The sequence below is a fragment of the Schistocerca americana genome, chromosome 3, assembly GCF_021461395.2.
Source record: "Schistocerca americana isolate TAMUIC-IGC-003095 chromosome 3, iqSchAmer2.1, whole genome shotgun sequence".
NCBI lineage: Eukaryota > Metazoa > Arthropoda > Insecta > Orthoptera > Acrididae > Schistocerca > Schistocerca americana.
The window spans coordinates 608,588,223-608,606,316 of record NC_060121.1 but is presented as its reverse complement, the minus strand read 5'-3'; positions in this window follow the sequence as shown (position 1 = coordinate 608,606,316).

Here is an 18,094-nt window from a genome sequence, read left to right as displayed (position 1 = left end):
CTAAGCCATGTCTTTCAGGAGTGCTAGTTCTGCGAGGTTCGCAGGAGAGCTTCTGCAAAGTATGGAAGGTAGGAGACGAGGTACTGGCAGAAGTAAAGCTGTGAGGACGGGGCGTGAGTCGTGCTTGGGTAGCTCAGTTGCTAGAGCCCTTGACCGCGAAAGGCAAAGGTAACGAGTTCGGGTCTCGGTCCGTCACATAGTTTTAATCTTCAATGACAGCACTCTGTTGGGAAGCACCTCCTCTACAGACGAAATTTTGAAGCCTGCAGACAGCGCCGCTACTTAACGGAACTTTATGAGACTATAGAGGCTGAAGTACGAAGTTCCACGATGTCCCACAGCAAATTCCGTATTTTTTCAACCTAAATTGGCGGAAAAGAACTGTGTTACCTTACTTATTGAACGCAGTTCAAACATGTAGAGCATAAAGCAGCTACCAAAAAATGTTGTGTTGTGTTGAAGTTAATTTCTTCAGCTGCAGGTTCAGGTAATCTCTTCCAAGGAAAATCAGATTTAACTTCGTAGTGATGTAAAAGTGAATTTCATGATTAATAACTTTGGAAGCTTTGCAAATTCTGGAAATGCTTTTGATCGAGTCTGTAGAATACTATAGTGCACTCATTAAGTGGCATTGTAAATCTGTTCTTAGAAGAATGTAATGAATTACGCAGCTTAATGGTGACCTGCTATGTTGTCAACCTGTAACTTGAACGTTTAGATAAAGCGATCTCTACAGTTAACTTGGAGATTGGAGAAGAACAATGATAAATCTTTCGTTTGGAAATGGGTGAGATATGAGCACGGATAATTTGGAAAAAGAGGTAAACACAATTCCGTGATGGATAAGATTATTCCGTTACGGAACTGGACCGTGCGTAGTTTCATAGCATCAAACCAACGTCCAGCAAGTCGGTAGAGCCTAGCAACACGTCGTAGGTTGAAATCCCTGAATGTTGAAAGAAATAACAGAACTTACCTTCTTATCGGTAGAAACTAGTAATATTCTGAAAATGGTTCCAGTCTCTGCATAAATCTTCTTAACTCCGTTAATAGTAATCTCGCAGTACGGTATTACAATAAACTTACTGATTCTAAAAAGTTTAAGATAGCGGCTCTTAACAATACCGCAAATCTCACAGTAGAACAACCTCTAAATACACGTCTGTTCTCCGCGAGATCTCGAACCAAAGTAATTTCAGATTATACACTGGTAGTTCATTGTGATTATCCAAAGAGAAGCCAGTCATATTTTCAAAATGGCTCCAGATATCGAACAAATCTTAATTCCGTTGGTGTTACTCGTACAGTATCACTATAAACAATTGTGATTCTAAAAAGCTGAGATGGTGACTCCTAACAATACTGCAAATGACACAATAACACAATCTCCAAATACACTTCTACTCTCCGCGAAATCTAGAATCAAAGTACTTTCAGATTACACGTCAGCAGTTCATTACGATAATCCAAAGAGAAGCGCAGCGCGTGACAGAACGTTGAGCTAGTGCAACATTCGTGACGTCTTTCATCTGCACAGTTTCACAGTAAAGTTCATTGACTTAATGGGTCTTGAAGAATGATGTGAATACGCACTGTAACTAATCGGTACGAAATGTCACTGTAAGATATTACAAGCTGTAACTGCCCTATAGCACTCCGTCATAGGGCGCCGGACATTACTTCTCCATCCAACGAAATCGTGCTTGTAAGAACGACGCGTCGAGTTCTATCTAATAGGAAACTTTTAATCCATTTAGCCGGTCCAATATTTCGTAAGCAAAACAGAAGTTGACGGTAACAACTATAAGAAAAACGGCATATTGCGTCAGAAGGAGGTGTAGCTTCATTGCGAATACATATGTGTTTTGCCGTGAAGTGAGCAGATTCCTCAAGACGAGTATCGACTCGTGATGCGTGTGTCCGTCAAGGAGTGCGTCGTGCACTGGAGATCCAATCAGCTTCCTGGGCGGCCAGAGCAGGCTGTTTCCAGTGTGGGCACGCGAGGCCACGCTGAGGTCGCGGTAGAAAAGACGTGCTCAGCCACATTCTCACATCGCTCTTCTCGGAGCGCTGTTGTTCTGCAGATGCCTGACTCCAAGCTTCGTACCTCTCCTCTCTTGAATTGCGCCTCATGCAACAGAAACATTAATACACTATACATCATATTAATGTGACCACCTGTCAAGAGCCTGAATTACCGCCTTTTGCAGGGCGAGACGTACGGGAAGGGAATCATTGGCGTTCTGCGAGGTACCGAGAGGGATGTGAAGACATGCCGTCTCCAGTGCTGTGCTTTCTCGGTTGAGAAACCACGGTGCGAACAGCCCGATCGAGTTTTCTCCACAGATTCTCTAATGGGTTTAAATGCGGCGAGTTTGGTGGCCAGGGGAGTACAGTAAATGCATCCTGGAGATCTTCGAACCACGAACGTACACAGCGAGCTCTGTGACACGTGGCTTTCTCCTGATAGTAGATGCCATTGTGCCGAGGAAAAGCAAACTGCTTGTAGATGTGGAAACGGTCTCCAAGGATAGATGCATACTTATGTTGATCCAGTATGCCTTCTACAATGACGAGGTCACCACGAAAACAACCCCCAGACCATAATTCTCCTCCAGATTTTTTTTTTTTTTTTTGGTCACTTGCCGTCCTGATTTTACGACCCACCACTTGATTGCTTAAGGTGGGTCTTTATTGACCAGATGGCCGCTGCGATCGGTATATGGGCGCTGATGTGGCTAGAACCTCCACACCAGTTCCCGCATCCGATCACGCCGTTGTCCGTGTCCCGCCACGTGGAGGCTGGTCATAGTTGATCGTGTTTTGTTTTTGTCCCTTTAATTTTGTTTCCTTTTACTTGGTTATCTTTGTTTGCTATTTGTCTTTCTTTTCTTTTCTTTATGGCAGCTTTCCCAAACCGTTTAACCAAACTTTACATGAAATTTAAATTTTGAAAAGGAAATACAAAAATATAGTTTAGAATGAAGAAGAGGAAATAAGATGGGAAAGGAAGAAGTTTATAATCCCTCCACCCTGGGGAACTGAGGATGAAAGCCTTGGAATTAGTCGTCAAGCCATTGATCCTCAGTCTCCAATCCTTTGCTTACCTTTAACGAAGAAGATCTTTGCTAATCTATAACTACTATGCGAATTACTAAAGCTGTTACTAAGATAATTACGCTATTGACAGGTTTAAAGTGCCATGTTTGCCTCTGGCAATTGCGACGGTGCGCCGACGCTGTTTACATCTATTCATGTTGAGCTTTAGTTGTGTGTAATCTATTGTGTTATCTGTACACTACGTTTAGACTAATGCATTTCTATCGGTCTTCTTTCTATCTCGATTTTCATCCTCGACACTATGGCGTCTATGAAGGTGCTGCATGTAGGTTTGTCGTCTGTACGGCCTCTCGCGCCTGACCTCTTAATGGCATTCATCTGAGATTTTTTCTGTCAGTACGTTTAGTTCGTCCCGTAATTCTGGTGTTCTGATTGTATTGTGTGTGTCGTTCAGTTTGTAAGTGTTGTATTCCTGGTGTGTTCCTGTGTTGTCTGTATTTCCCGCAGAATAGGACTGTGTGTTCGGGGATTCCCACACTTCCGCACGTACATGTAGATGTGTCTCTTAGACTCACGCGGTTCAAGCGCGTGGGATAAGGTCCGTGCCCAGTCAAGAAATGCACCATGCCGCGGCTAGGATCGGCATGTTTCATTCTTAACCTTTCCGTGACATCCGGAAAAAAGTATGTACTCTCCGTCCCTTATCATTTGTGCTCCATTCTTCCTGCCATGTATCGATTTTGCATTTTTTGAGGTCCCGCTTGTTGTTCAGCGGAGAACCAGTTATTATATTAACCTGTCTGCCCATCTTTAACCAGTACAGTGTAGCCCGATGCCTAATTTTTATATCTATCGGGAAGATTCCAAGCACTACACACAGCGCTTCGATGGATGTCGTACCAAATGCTCCAGATAGTCGCATTACGACGCTTCTCTGTCCTCGCCTAGCCGCTGTTCTGTTTGTGACGAGGTTGAGTCTGTGCGCCCATGTACTGGCCGCCAAACCTAGTACTGATTCGAAGAGTGCGCAGTGGTAGTTTCGCGTAACTGACAAAAGAAGTCTGTATTGTCTTGAATTTATCCTTGCCAGTTTGTGCAATATTTTCTCTGCCTTGTCTGTTGATATTCCAAAGTGTTCATGGAAATTCAGCTTTTCGTCTATGTGTACGCCCAAGTAGTGGGCTACTCTCGTTCTTTTTATGTTGTTTTCCCCTATTTTGACTGATGGCTTGCGATAATTGACCTTCCAGAAGCGTGTATGTTGTTTTGTTACCCACTATCTTGAGCTTGTTTGTGTTGCACCATTGTGTTATTGTTTGCAATGTGCCACTCGCCTTCTCCTCTGGCTGGGCTCTTGTGTTTGCTGAGATGACCACAAGCAGGTCGTCTGCGTATGCGACAACTCCATCTGTCCTACCGTCCCCATCCAGCAGTTGCAGGAGGGGTTCACAGATTATGTCCCAGAAGATTGGCCCAGAGATCGAACTCTGGAGACAACCTTTGGTAATTTTCCTTATTACTTTCTGGTTGTTCACACGCCATTCCACTATTCTATCCCTGCAGTAGTCTCACAGACTATTGTATAGGGCTGCGGGTACTTCCATCTGGCGTAACCTCAGAAACAAAGCTGGCCACCACAGGTTGTCAAAAGCCTTTGCGATGTCAATCATAATTGCCAATGAGTATTTGTTGTCTGTATTTTGTGTAATTTCGAGAGCTCTGTGAATTGCATCATCAATGCTTTTGCCTTTTCTAAATCCAAACTGGTGTGGGTTTAGTCCAAGTAGGGCTCTGTGAGCCTGCAAGCGGTCACACAGTAGCCTCTCTTGGACTTCTGCCATGATGTTTATTAGGCATATTGGTCTGTATGATTTAGCATCTGATGGATCTCTGTCTGCTGACTTACGTATAATAACTGCGCTTGAGGTTTACCAGATTGTCGGTACGCGGCCTAGCCTTAAGACGTCATTTAGTAGTTCTGTTAAGTAAGAGGTAATCTGTGGTGCTAGCCTCTTAAGCACCTCTGCATGGATCCGATCCGGTCCGGGTGCTTTCTTATTTTTTAGTTCTCTTATCGCTAACGCAACTTCCTCGTGCGCAAAGGGACAGGTGACAGTAATTGTGTTATATGGTTCGCGTAATTCGCGCCTTAGTATGTTCCTGTGTGTCTGTGTCGAGACGTCCTCCGGGAGGAGTTTGTTCAGCAGATGTTGTGCTGTGTTTCTCCACCCCATTGTCATCGTACCGCCATCCTGCCGTAGCGTGCCTAGTGCCAATGGGGTCCTAATTTTGTCTGTCAATATTTTGTATTGTTCCCCCAGATGTTTTGTTGAGTATGTGTGGTCACGTAGCTTTCCCATTGTTGTTGTCTGGTTTGCAACAAGGTTTAACTTCCCTGTACGCAACCAATCTTATTGGTCTGTCTCTTTGTATACAAGTTCTCTAATATGGTTTTCTCTTTCTTGTCATGTCCCTTTTCAGTCTGGTTAGTTCGTCTGACCATGGAGTTACCCGTTCTTTGCTGGTTGTGATCTTAGGTATTGCTGATTCTTGGGCTTTTTGTATTATTTCTGTGAGTTTATGTGCCCTATAGTCCACGCTTCCCTGTATGTTCTGTATATTTTCATCGTGAACCATTTGTTGTAGTCTAATACAATTCGCCCTTTTGAAATTGAAATGTGTTGTGTTGTATTTAGTGTACTTATTGTTTGCAGTGAGTTTGACATCAATTATGTTATGGTCGCTTGTAGTCAGAGAGTCGTGTATGGTCCATCTTTGTAACCGTCCTAGTGCTTTATCGTTCATTATGGTAATGTCGATTTTGCCACTGGATCCGCCTGCTTCTCTGTAGGTAGGTGTAGGTCCGTCCTCGTTTATGATATGTAGTTGTGTCTCCTGTATGACGTCATTGACTTTTCGTCCCCTGCCATCTGTTCTGTTAGAGTGCCATAGTGTGGATCTGGCGTTAATGTCTACACATATAATTAGATTCTTATGTCTAGAGTACAAAGCTATGTCCTTAATCATTTATATATATGGTGCTACATCATCGCTATACTGTGCGTACAGTTACGCAATCACCCACGTATCTCCTCCTTTAGTTAGCCCTGCAGTGGCCAGATGACTGTTTCACAGCTGCGAGATCTTTATCGTGGGCAGCCTTGCAATTCTGACTGTCAGATATTGCGACAGCGTCCCAGGACAAATTTGTCAGTTTACCCTGGGTTGTTGCGTAGGGTTCCTGCAGGCAGATTGCAGAGTGTTTGTTTTCAGATGTTTCACGCTGTACACGCCAAAGGCAGTCTGACCGGTAGAGCATAAAACGTGATTCATCTGTCGCGGTTGTTGTTGTTGTGGTCTTCAGTCCAGAGACTGGTCTGATGCAGCTCTCCATGCTACCCTATCCTTTGCAAGCTTCTTCGTCTCCCAGTACTTACTGCAAATCACATCCTTCTGAATCTGCTTAGTGTATTCATATCTTGGTGTCCCTCTACGATTTTTACCCTCCACGCTGCCCTCCAATGCTAAATTTGTGATCCCTTGATGCCTCAGAGCATGTCCTACCAACCGGTCCCTTCTTCTTGTCAAGTTGTGCCACAAACTCCTCTTCTCCCCAACTCTATTCAATACTTCATCATTAGTTATGTGATCTACCCATCTAATCTTCAGCATTCTTCTGTAGCACCACTTTTCGAAAGCTTCTATTCTCTTCTTGTCCAAACTATTTATCGTCCATGTTTCACTTCCATACATGGCTACACTCCATACAAATACTTTCAGAAACGACTTCCTGACACTTAAATCTATACTCGATGTTAACAAATTTCTCTTCTTCAGAAACGCTTTCCTTGCCATTGCCAGTCTACATTTTATATCTTCTCTACTTCGACCATCATCTGTTATTTTGCTCCCCAAATAGCAAAACTCCTTTACTACTTTAACTGTCTCATTTCCTAATCTAATTCCCTCAGCATCACCCGACTTAATTCGACCACATTCCATTATCCTCGTTTTGCTTTTGTTGATGTTCATCTTATATCCTCCTTTCAAGACACTGTCCATTCCGTTCAACTGCTCTTCCAAGGCCTTTGCTGTCTCTGATAGAATTACAATGTCATCGGCGAACCTCAAAATTTTTATTTCTTCTCCATGGATTTTAATACCTAATCCGAATTTTTCTTTTGTTTCCTTTACTGCTTGCTCAATATACACATTGAATAACATCGGGGACAGGCTACAACCCTGTCTCACTCCCTTCCCAACCACTGCTTCCCTTTCATGTCCCTCGACTCTTATGACTGCCATCTGGTTTCTGTACAAATTGTAAATAGCCTTTCGCTCCCTGTATTTTACCCCTGCCACCTTTAGAATTTGAAAAAGAGTACTCCAATCAACATTGGCAAAAGCTTTCTCTAAGTCTACAAATGCTAGAAACGTAGGTTTGCCTTTCCTTAAACTTTCTTCTAAGACAAGTCGTAAGGTCAGTATTGCCTCACGTGTTCCAACATTTCTACGGAATCCAAACTGATCTTCCCCGAGGTCGGCTTCAACCAGTTTTTCCATTCGTCTGTAAAGAATTCGCGTTAGTATTTTGCAGCTGTGAGTTCGGTAATTTTCACATCTGTCAACACTTGCCGGCCGAAGTGGCCGTGCGGTTAAAGGCGCTGCAGTCTGGAACCGCAAGACCGCTACGGTCGCAGGTTCGAATCCTGCCTCGGGCATGGATGTTTGTGATGTCCTTAGGTTAGTTAGGTTTAACTAGTTCTAAGTTCTAGGGGACTAATGACCTCAGCAGTTGAGTCCCATAGTGCTCAGAGCCATTTGAACCATTTTGTCAACACCTGCTTTCTTTGGGATTGGAATTACTATATTCTTATTGAAGTCTGAGAGTATTTCGCCTGTCTCATACATCTTGCTCACCAGATGGTAGAGTTTTGTCAGGACTGGCTCTCCCAAGGCCGTCAGTAGTTATAATGGAATGTTGTCTATTCCTGGGGCCTTGTTTCGACTCAGGTCTTTCAGTCGTCGCCGATGAACACGGATCAACAGGTGGGCGCTGAATGGTGGTTGAGAAGACACTGTTGCTTGCCTCTTGGTTCATCTGGGCGGTGAGTTTCCAACAGCTACTCGTCTATTCGCTCGTGCACATCGGCACAGCCGTCGTTCACACTTGCCACATATTGCCTCTGCGGATAGCGCCTTGACGGTGTACTTTAACCATGGCGGCACACGAACAGTTCATAAACTTTGCCGTTTCGAAAATATTGACACCCTTGGCCCTAAAGCCGAAGATATGCCGTTTTTGACGTCAGATAAATAGCTCTGTTGGGCATCAAGACAACGACTGCACTGTTTTCCGCGTCCTCCTCACACGCTCTATATACCATTCTCTCCTAGTGCTGCCACGAACCGTCTGTGAGTGATTATTGCGTGTTGACGTCGAACATAGGCGGTGGTCACGTTCATGTGTCTGGACTGTGTAGACAAGTACTGTTTCCTTCTCAATATGTCTATGTTCCAAAGTTTTAAAGATACATAGTCAAGTTGTGTGATCTTGTAAGCACTACATAACAGAGCACAGTGGACACTCAGTGCTTTTCCTACAGCAGCAATAGGGCCTGTGGGCTGTCAGGAAATCACTAACTTGCTGGTAGGTTCTCAGGCGCATCTGGAGGCGTCTTTCCTCCACTTGACCCCAGACATGCTGAAAGTGTGTGTGTGGTACAGGATCAAACAGATCACATGCAACAGTTAGAGCTGGTGGACCTCTGTAAAAGTAGTGCTGTGCTAGAGCACGACTCGAATGGCTTGAACAGCTTAGGACACAGCTCAAGTAATTTCATGTTCCGCACAGTCCTTTGATAACCCTTGATCTAGCGGCCTCTGTCGGTACGATCTCAAAGACATGTCTTAGCTTTTATAATACAATGTTGTTGTTATGGTCTTCAGTCCAAACATTGCCTTGATGCAGCTCTCCATGGTAGTCTACCCAAAGCAAACCTCTTTACGTCCGAATAACTACTGCAACCTACATCCTTCTAAATCTGTTCACTGTATTCATCTCTTGGTCTCCCTCTACGATCTTTACCCCACACGCTTCTCTCCAGTACTAAATTGGTGATCCTTTGATGTCTCAGAATGTGTCCTGTCAACCGATCGCTCTTTTAGTCAAGTTGTGCCAAAAATTTCTCGTACCCCGCTCTCCCGCTTTATTTAGCACCTCCTCATAGTTACGTGATCTATCCACCTACTCTTCAGCAATTTTCTGTAGCACTATATTTCAAAAGTTCCCATTCTCTTCTCGTCTAAACTGTTTATTGTCAATGTTTCACCCTCATATGTGGCTACAGTCCAGTCAAAGACTTTCATAAAAAATGTCTTAACTTAAATTTATATTCGATGTTAACAAATTTCTCTTCTTCAGGAACGCTATTCTGGACGTTGCAAGTCTACATTTTAAATCCTCTCTATTTTGGCCATCATCAGTTACTTTGCTGCCCAAACAGCTAAACTCATCTACTACTTTAACTGCCCTGTTCCCTAATCTAATGCCCTCGTCATCCCCTGGTTTATTCTGACTACATTCCATTATACTTGTCTCGCTTTTGTGGATGTTAATTCTACGTCCTTCTTTCAAGACACTGTCCATTCCATTTGGATGCTCTTCCAAGTCCTTTACTGTCTGTCACAGAATGACAATGTTATCGACCAACCTCAAGGTTTTTGTTTCTTTTCCTGAACTTCGATTCCCACTCCAAATCTTTCTTTGGTTTCCTTTACTCCTTGATCAATATATGGATTGAATAACATTGGGGATAGGCTACAACCTTGTCTCACTCCCATCTCAACCACTGCTTCCCTTTCATGCCTTACGCCTCTTACAACTGCCGTCTGGTTTCTGTACAAGTTGTAAATAGCCTTTCAGTCCCTGTATTTTTACCCCTTCTACTTTTAGAATTTCAAAAACAGTATTCCAGTCAACACTGTCAAACGCCTGTCGAAGTCTACAATGCTATAAACGTAGGACTGCCTTTCCTTAACATATCTTCTAACATCGTTTGTAGGGTCACGTGTTCTTACATTTCGTCGAAATCCAAACTGATCTTCCCGCATGTTGACTTCTACCATAGTTTGCAGACTTCTGTAAGGAATTTGTGTTTGTATTTTGCAAATATGACTTATTAAACTGATACTTCAGTAATTTTCCCTCCTGTCATTAGTCGTTATCTTTGGAATTATAATTATTATATTCTTCTTCGTCTGTTTCATATATCTTACACACCAGATGGAAAAGGTTGTCATGGCTAGCTCTCCCAATACTGTCAGTAGTTCTGTAGTTCTGACGAAATGCCATCTTTTACAGAGGCCTTATTTCGACTTATATCTTTCAGTGCTCCATCAAATTCTTCTCGAAGTATCATATCGTCCATCTCGTCTTCCTCTACGTCCTCTTCCATTTTTATAATATTGTCTCGGTGTTCGTCTCCCTTGTATAGCCCTGTATATATTCCTTCCACCTTTCAGCTTTCTCTTCTTTGCTTAGGATCCGTTTTGCCTCTGACCTCTTGATATTCATATAGCTGCTTCTCTTTTCTCCAAAAATCTTCTATAGGTGGCATCCACTTTCCCCTAGTGAAAACTACCTCTAAATCTTTATATTTGACCTTTAGCCATTCCTGCTTAGCCACTTTGCACTTACTTTCAGTCTCATTTTTTAGACATTTGTATTCCCTTTCGCCTACTTCATTTGATGAATTTTTATATTTTTTTCCTTTTATCAGTTAAATTCAGTGTCTCCTGTATTACACAGGGTGTCCCAGCTATCTTGTCCACCCAAAATATCTCTGGAACAATAACAGCTTTTGGAAAACGACTTTCACCGGTATCAATGTAGGGCTGGTGCCCATGAATGTACATATTTGGAAACATTCTAAAACGAAATCATATGTGTTTTTTAACACAAACTTATGTTTTTTTAAATGGACCTCCACTATTTTTTCTTCAGCAATCCATAGCATGACAAAGCACATACACAATGGCGTTGATTGCATCGCAATATTCCCATTACATCTCGAGATATTGAGATGAGAAGTTGACGCTTGAAACACCCGACATGCGCTGCTAGCGCACGTCCTGAGGCTCAGGCGTGAACCCCATGCTGCCCGTAATCGCGATGTGATTGACACGTGTAATCACACCTCCATACTCATCAAGAGGTCCGAAACGAATAATACGGTCTGCTGCCATCAACTCTCATAAGCACATAATGGTTTCCCTCTTGCACGTTTTACGTATCTACGTACACAATATGAACCAGTACCGATCGGTGTACACCCGTCAGGTTGTCTTATTTATCCTGCACACCCAAAATAAGGTTTATATAATGCGTTATATGACCCATTGTGCCTGTCGCGCAGGGCCTGGCTCTACTTAGTCAAGTGTCCAACGTAGTTCCCACTACTGCCACAGTTACCACTTCGCCTGGTTTATGATTTGCGACCTATGCAAACTCCTGTACTCCACCACCCTCCAAGCATCCCACTTGTTGTTGCTTTGGCGTGCAGTACACCGCTTGCCAGTGTAGTCGTGTATCAGAGTAATCTAGTGACGGCACGGAGGTAGTACACATTGTGAATAAACGTTGTGTTGTGGAACTTATACTGTACAGTATAATGTACACACGTGAAGATATGGTAGAAATGCTGCTGATCTATGGAGAATGTACGTTGACGGGAAATACGTTATGAGATTGCTTGTTTGTTGATAGTACTGTTAGCGAACATTATGATTATTAAGTTAATATGTCTGTTTTCTACCCTACTCTACATACCTGTACTGTACCCTGTTGTAGGTGGACGAAATGCTGTTCAGGCAGAACGACTGTACAGAAGACGATTCCCTGACAAGCCACCGCCTTCGCGCCGGATGTTTGGTCGTCTCACATCTCGTCTACGTGAAACGGGAAGCTTAAATCCAAGACCTCGACATCGTCCTAGAACACGCACAGATGAACGCGCTGAAGTTGCTGTGCTCGCTACCATAGCTGTGAATCCTCAAATCAGCACACGTCAAATTTAACGTGAAGTTGGTGTGTCGAAATCAAGTGCACAGCGTATTCTTAAACGTCATAAATTTCACCCTTACCATGTTCATTTACACCAGGATCTTCATGGAAATGACTTCCGCAATAGGGTAACATTTTGTCGGTGGGATCAGCAAAAACTTCTGACTAATCCAAATTTTTTTGCAGATGTTCTCTTTATCGACGAGGCATCATTCTCCAACAAAGGAATTGTCAATATGAGGAATATGCATTATTGGTCCGCAGACAATCCAAAAAGGCTCCGTCAGGTAGAGCATCAACGTCCGTGGAAAGTTAATGTTGGGTGTGGGAGTATTGGAGATACCATTATCGGACCTTTCTTTATAAATGGCATCCAAAATGGCAGACAATACTCCAGATTTATAGGACACAATCTTCCTGTTCTCTTGGACACCGTACCTCTGAACCGGAGAATGGTCATGTGGTATCAGCATGACGGATGCCCTGCACATAACGCCTTACGAGCACGACGACTTCTGAACCGTAAGTTCCCTGGTAGGTGGATTGGACGAGGTGGCCCAGTTAGGTGGCCTGCCCGATCTCCGGACCTTACACCGCTGGATTATTTTCTTTGGGGATCAGTGAAGGATGCTGTTTACCAACATGAACCAACAACACCAGAGGACATGAAGCAACGCACTATCGATGCTTGTACAGCCATCAAAGAGGAAACAGTAGCACGAAGTAGGGCATCCTTTATACGCAGAGTGACCCTATGTATGCAAGCCAATGGGCATCACTTTGAGCATGAGATGTGAACGCTATGTTTGGTATGTAGCGCTGGTATCACAGTGGAAGTTTCTACAAAGGGCCATTTTACCCAGTGATGTTAAGAAACATTTGTTTCCAACAATTTGTCATTTAACGCATTAGATAAACATAACATTGATAATTATGTGATAATAAAACTAATTGGTTAAACATGTTTACATTCATCTTCTATGTCCTACCTGAACTTCCCAAATCAAAACATTTTTACCTAAACAACGGTAAAACTTTTAGTCCACTTGCTCGTTTCACTAAAACCATCAACATGAATTTTACTATTACGAGTGAATGATTAACTGTCACTTGCGCTAGATCTACAGTAAAGTAAAGTTTTAACGTTGAACGGAATTACCTTTTTAGTAAAGAATTAACGATAGGCGAAGTTAACTTTGTGACTAACGTTGCGGTACACAGATATGTAACAGAACCGCATCACCCCTAGCCTATGGGATAAATACCTGCTGGAATGTACGACGTTAATGCAGGATGGCAGCAGACCGTATTATTCGTTTCGGACCTCTTGATAAGTATGGAAGTGTGATTACGCATGTCAATCACATCGCGATTACGGGCAGCATGGGGTTCACGCCTGAGCCTCAGGACGTGCGCTAGCAGCGCATGTCGGGTGTTTCAAGCATCAACTTCACGTCTTAATATCTCGGGATGTAATGGGAATATTGCGATGCAATCAACGCTATTATGTATGTGATTTGTCATGCTATGGATTGCTGAACAAAAAATATTGGAGGTCCACTTAAAAAAACATAAGTTTGTGTTAAAAAACACATATGATTTCGTTTTAGATTGTTTCCAAATATGTACATTCATGGGCCCCAGCCCTACATTGATACCGGTGAAAGTCGTTTTCCAATAGCTGTTATTGATCCAGAGATATTTTGGGTGGACAAGATAGCTGGGACATCCTGTACAAGGACTTCTGATAGGTCATTGTACCTATCTGATTCTCTGCTGTCTTCACTATTTCATATCTCGAAGCTACGTATTCGTCTTCTACTGTTTTCTTTTCCCTTGTAGTCAATCGTTGCCCAAACTTTCCTATGAAACTCTCAACAGTCTCTGATTCTTTCAAATTATCAAAGTCCCATCTCCTTAATTCCCTATCTTTTGTCAATTTCTTCAGTTTTAATTTCATTTCGTAACCAATAAATAGTGCTCAGAGACCACATCTCTCCCGGAAATGTCTTACAGTTTAAATTCTCATTCCTAAATCTCTGTCTTACCAATATATACTAAATCTGAAACCTTTCGGTGTCTCCAGGTCCCTTTAATGTATGTAACCTTCTTTCATGATTCTTAAACCAAGTGATTGTGATGATTAAATTATGCTCTGCGCGAAATTCTAGCGGGCGGCATCCTCTTTCAAAATTTCCCACGGTCCATATTCCCCTGCTATTTTCCCTTCTCTTCCTTTTCCTACTGTCGAATTCCAATCTCCAATCACAATTAAATTTTCATTTGCGTTGACTATCTGAATAATTTCTTTTATCTCATCATACACTTCTTCAATCTTTTCATCATCTGCGGAACTAGTTGGCATATAAGCTGTAGTACTTCGGTAGGTGTGAGCTTCGTGTCTACCTTGGCTACGATAATGCGTTCGCTTATCTGTTAATAGTAGCTTATCCGCATTCCTATTTTCTTATTCATTATTAAATCCACTGCTGCATTACCCCTACGTGACTTTGTATTTGTAGTCCCGAATTCACTTTCCGGAAGTCCAGTTCCTCCTGCCATCCAACATCACTAATTCCCACTGCACCTATCTTCAACCTATCCATATCCCGTTTCAAGTTTTCTAACTTACCTGTCCGATTAAGGGATTTAACATTCCACGCTCCGGTTCCTAGAATGCCAGTTTTGTTTCTCCTGATGACGACATCCTCCTGAGTAGTTCCCGCCAGGATATCCGAATGGGGGACTATTTTACCTCTGGAATATTTTTCCCAAGAGGACGCCATCATCATTTAAATATACAGTAGAGCCGCGTGCTCTCGGTAAAAATTACGGCTGTAGTTTCTCCTTGCTTTCATCCATTCACAGTAGCAGCACAGCAAGGCCATTTTCGTTGCTGTTACAAGGCCACATCAGTCAGTCGTCCAGACTGTTGCCCCTGCAGCTACTGAAAAAGCTGCTGCCTCTCTCCAGGAACTATACGTTTGTCCCGCCCCTCAACAGACCTATGGTACAGCCATCTGGATCGCTGATGCATGCAAGCCACCCCACCGACGGCAAGGTCTGTGGTTCATTGGGAACTATGGATTTTAAAATTAAAAATTCTAGAGACCACGTCATACGTAACAACGGCGGGTGGTAAATAAATAAATAAATAAATAGAAACTGCGATCACAATTCAGGCCCAAACTTGAGCTTTCGCTTATCCCAAGATCTAGTGAAGCCTGTTGGTGTTACTTCCAGGACGGATTTTGCGTTGTAATTCATTATCGCGATCGTAATTACAATCTGTTTCTTTCATCTTCCTTGGGTATGAGCCACTATGGGCTATCTTTTCTCGTTTCTTTCCTTACACATTTCTCTAATAATTTCTCGATTTTCTTCCGTCTTTCCTCAGTCCAAGTGTCTCCAGTCTTCTTCATGGATTATTCATGGAAACTTTTGTAATCTTGCAATTTCTTTCTGAGTGGCAGCCGTTCCAGAATATCTTGTGGGGTAGTTCGACGTTCGTCTAAGTCACAGTTTCTTTACACCACGCAGTTGACCGAGATAAGTGAACAGTAATCTTGTCAGTGTGTTTGGACTCATCCTTTGGATGCAGCCATAGAAAGATATTCTTCTTTTCTTAATCATGTCTGTAATTTCGTCAAAACGAAGTGTGCGTAAAGTTAATTATTTTGACGACTTTTGTATTTCTTTTGCCTCTTTAACAGGACCCAAAATTTTCTTTACTATCTTTCTCTTTGCTCTTTCCAGTGCTTCCAGTTCCGCCTTTTTGTTTTGAGTGAAACATTCTGTTGCATAAAGTGCTTCTAGACCAATAACTATAGAGCAGTGTCTAAGGTAACCACTAATTTCGTATTACACTGGTGTACAAACATTAAGGATGAAGGTAACTTTCGCATGATGTGTCACTGCTGGACGCACCCTCATATGGCGAGCGGTGGGAGCACGCATGTACCCAGGGACATTGTCGAATATGATCGTTTTGCTGGTCCAGCTGCTATGGTGTGGGGAGACATAATATTGCATAGGCGTACTAACCTCCAAATCTTTGAACATTGTACGCTCACCGCTGAACGTCATTGTGACACTGCAGAATAGGTTTTTCAGAATTTCCGAATGTTAGAGATATTAAGGTGGCAGAACCATTGGTAACTGGATCCATTTGAAACATGGTGCTACTGAAGAGTGTTAAAAATTCCCCCCCCCCCCCCTCCCCCACTTAGTTGCAGCACACCTACTAATGTGCTTATACGCTAGTATTAAAGGTTTAATTATCACTCCAACCAATAAACAAGGTGTTGATGCTTCTCTATATTTTCAACATTCAATGACACGTATACACTCTTAGACCAAAAAGTCACTCACCACGAAAGAATTATCCGAATGGGACGGAAATCGGTAATGTGATGTACATTTGCAGACAAACAAATGATTCGGAAAAATTGGATGGTTTGTTGAAGATAACAAGCTTCACAAGCTGATCTTGTGAGTAACACGTTGATCCATTTCTGGCCCTTGTGAACACGTATTCGGCTTGGCTGGTCATGATCGGGTTTGGCAAGCACGAAGACGATAAGTAGAAACTCTCACCGAGTGCGGGCTGGCATTATCTTACTGAACTGTAAGCCCAGGACAGCTTGTCATGAAGGCAACAAAACGGGACGTGGAACATCGTCGACGTACCGCTGTTCTGTAAGCATGCCGCGGATAAAAACCAAAGTGATTCTGTTATGAAGTGAAATGACACCCTAGACCATTATTCCTGGTTGTCGTGCCGTACGGCGGGCGTTATTTCGACAGGCATCCCACCGCTGTCCAGGTAGTCGTCAGACACGTCTTCGCTGATTATCTGGGCTCGTCTCAAAGCGGGACTCATCACTGAAGACATTTCTACTGCAGTAAATGAGATTCCACGCCGAATGTGCCCTACACTGCTGCAAACGGGCTTCTTGGTGTACAGAGGTCACTGGTAGTCGGCGCAAGGCGTGCCGTGAGCTCAGCGTCCTTTGTGTGAGCCGCCTAGTAACGGTCCTTGTGGTCACTGAAGCGCCAGTTGCACTTAGGGTCGAGGATAATAATGGGTCCGGGGCTCTGAACACCTCTCTGACGACTGCTAGGTCCTCTCGTTCTGTCGTCCCTCTAAGTCGACCACTTCCTTCTTGTCGCTGTGTTCACAGTGGTTCACCTCATTCCTGCCAAGATCATCGATAAATGACAACACTGTTATTCAAATGTCGAGCGATCGCCGTTTACTTCAACTGGTTTTTTCCAGCTCAGCTAAACGTCCTCTCCCAAATGCTGACGTCTACGTTTATGTACACGCGCCTGTCTGCGACTCTTAGTTACTGACCAACTGGATTAAATGGGATAAAATTCGCAAAGACTTTACGTCCCGTTATAGAGATGCCCCTCTTTACTATCCTTGCCAGCTGCACGGTGAAACTGTGCAGGAAAGTCTCGCATTCATCCATCGGCCACCTAAGTTTACGATTTTGCATGTTCCGCCGATACTTGAATGTATATCAGTTTGTGACCAATTTGGATAACTTCTTCGTGGCACGCCAAATGTATTTTTCCCTTAGAGTTCATTTCCGAATGATGTAGACCCTGATTGAAGAAACTTGCCTTTTGGCTATTCTGTAAACGTACCATCACAGAAAGGACGTCGTCATTATTCTGGAAACGCTTACCACCCAATGGTCATTTCATCTAAAAAATAAGCGAAGAAGTTTCTCTGTGCCACGTCAGAAGCATACGGGAGGAAGAATCAAAATTTGTTACTCTAAAGAAGTAGCATGTGTGACGGTGGCCTGAAGAGAAAAGGTTGGTGTGCTGTTGAGGATCAAAAGCGACGACTCTAACAGCTTCCCGTGACGTTCCGCTCTGACCTCCTCGGATTTCTGTAGAGTGTTTCTCTGGCGGTTTACCTCTTGCGAGAATAATTTTTAAGCACCAAATCTGCTG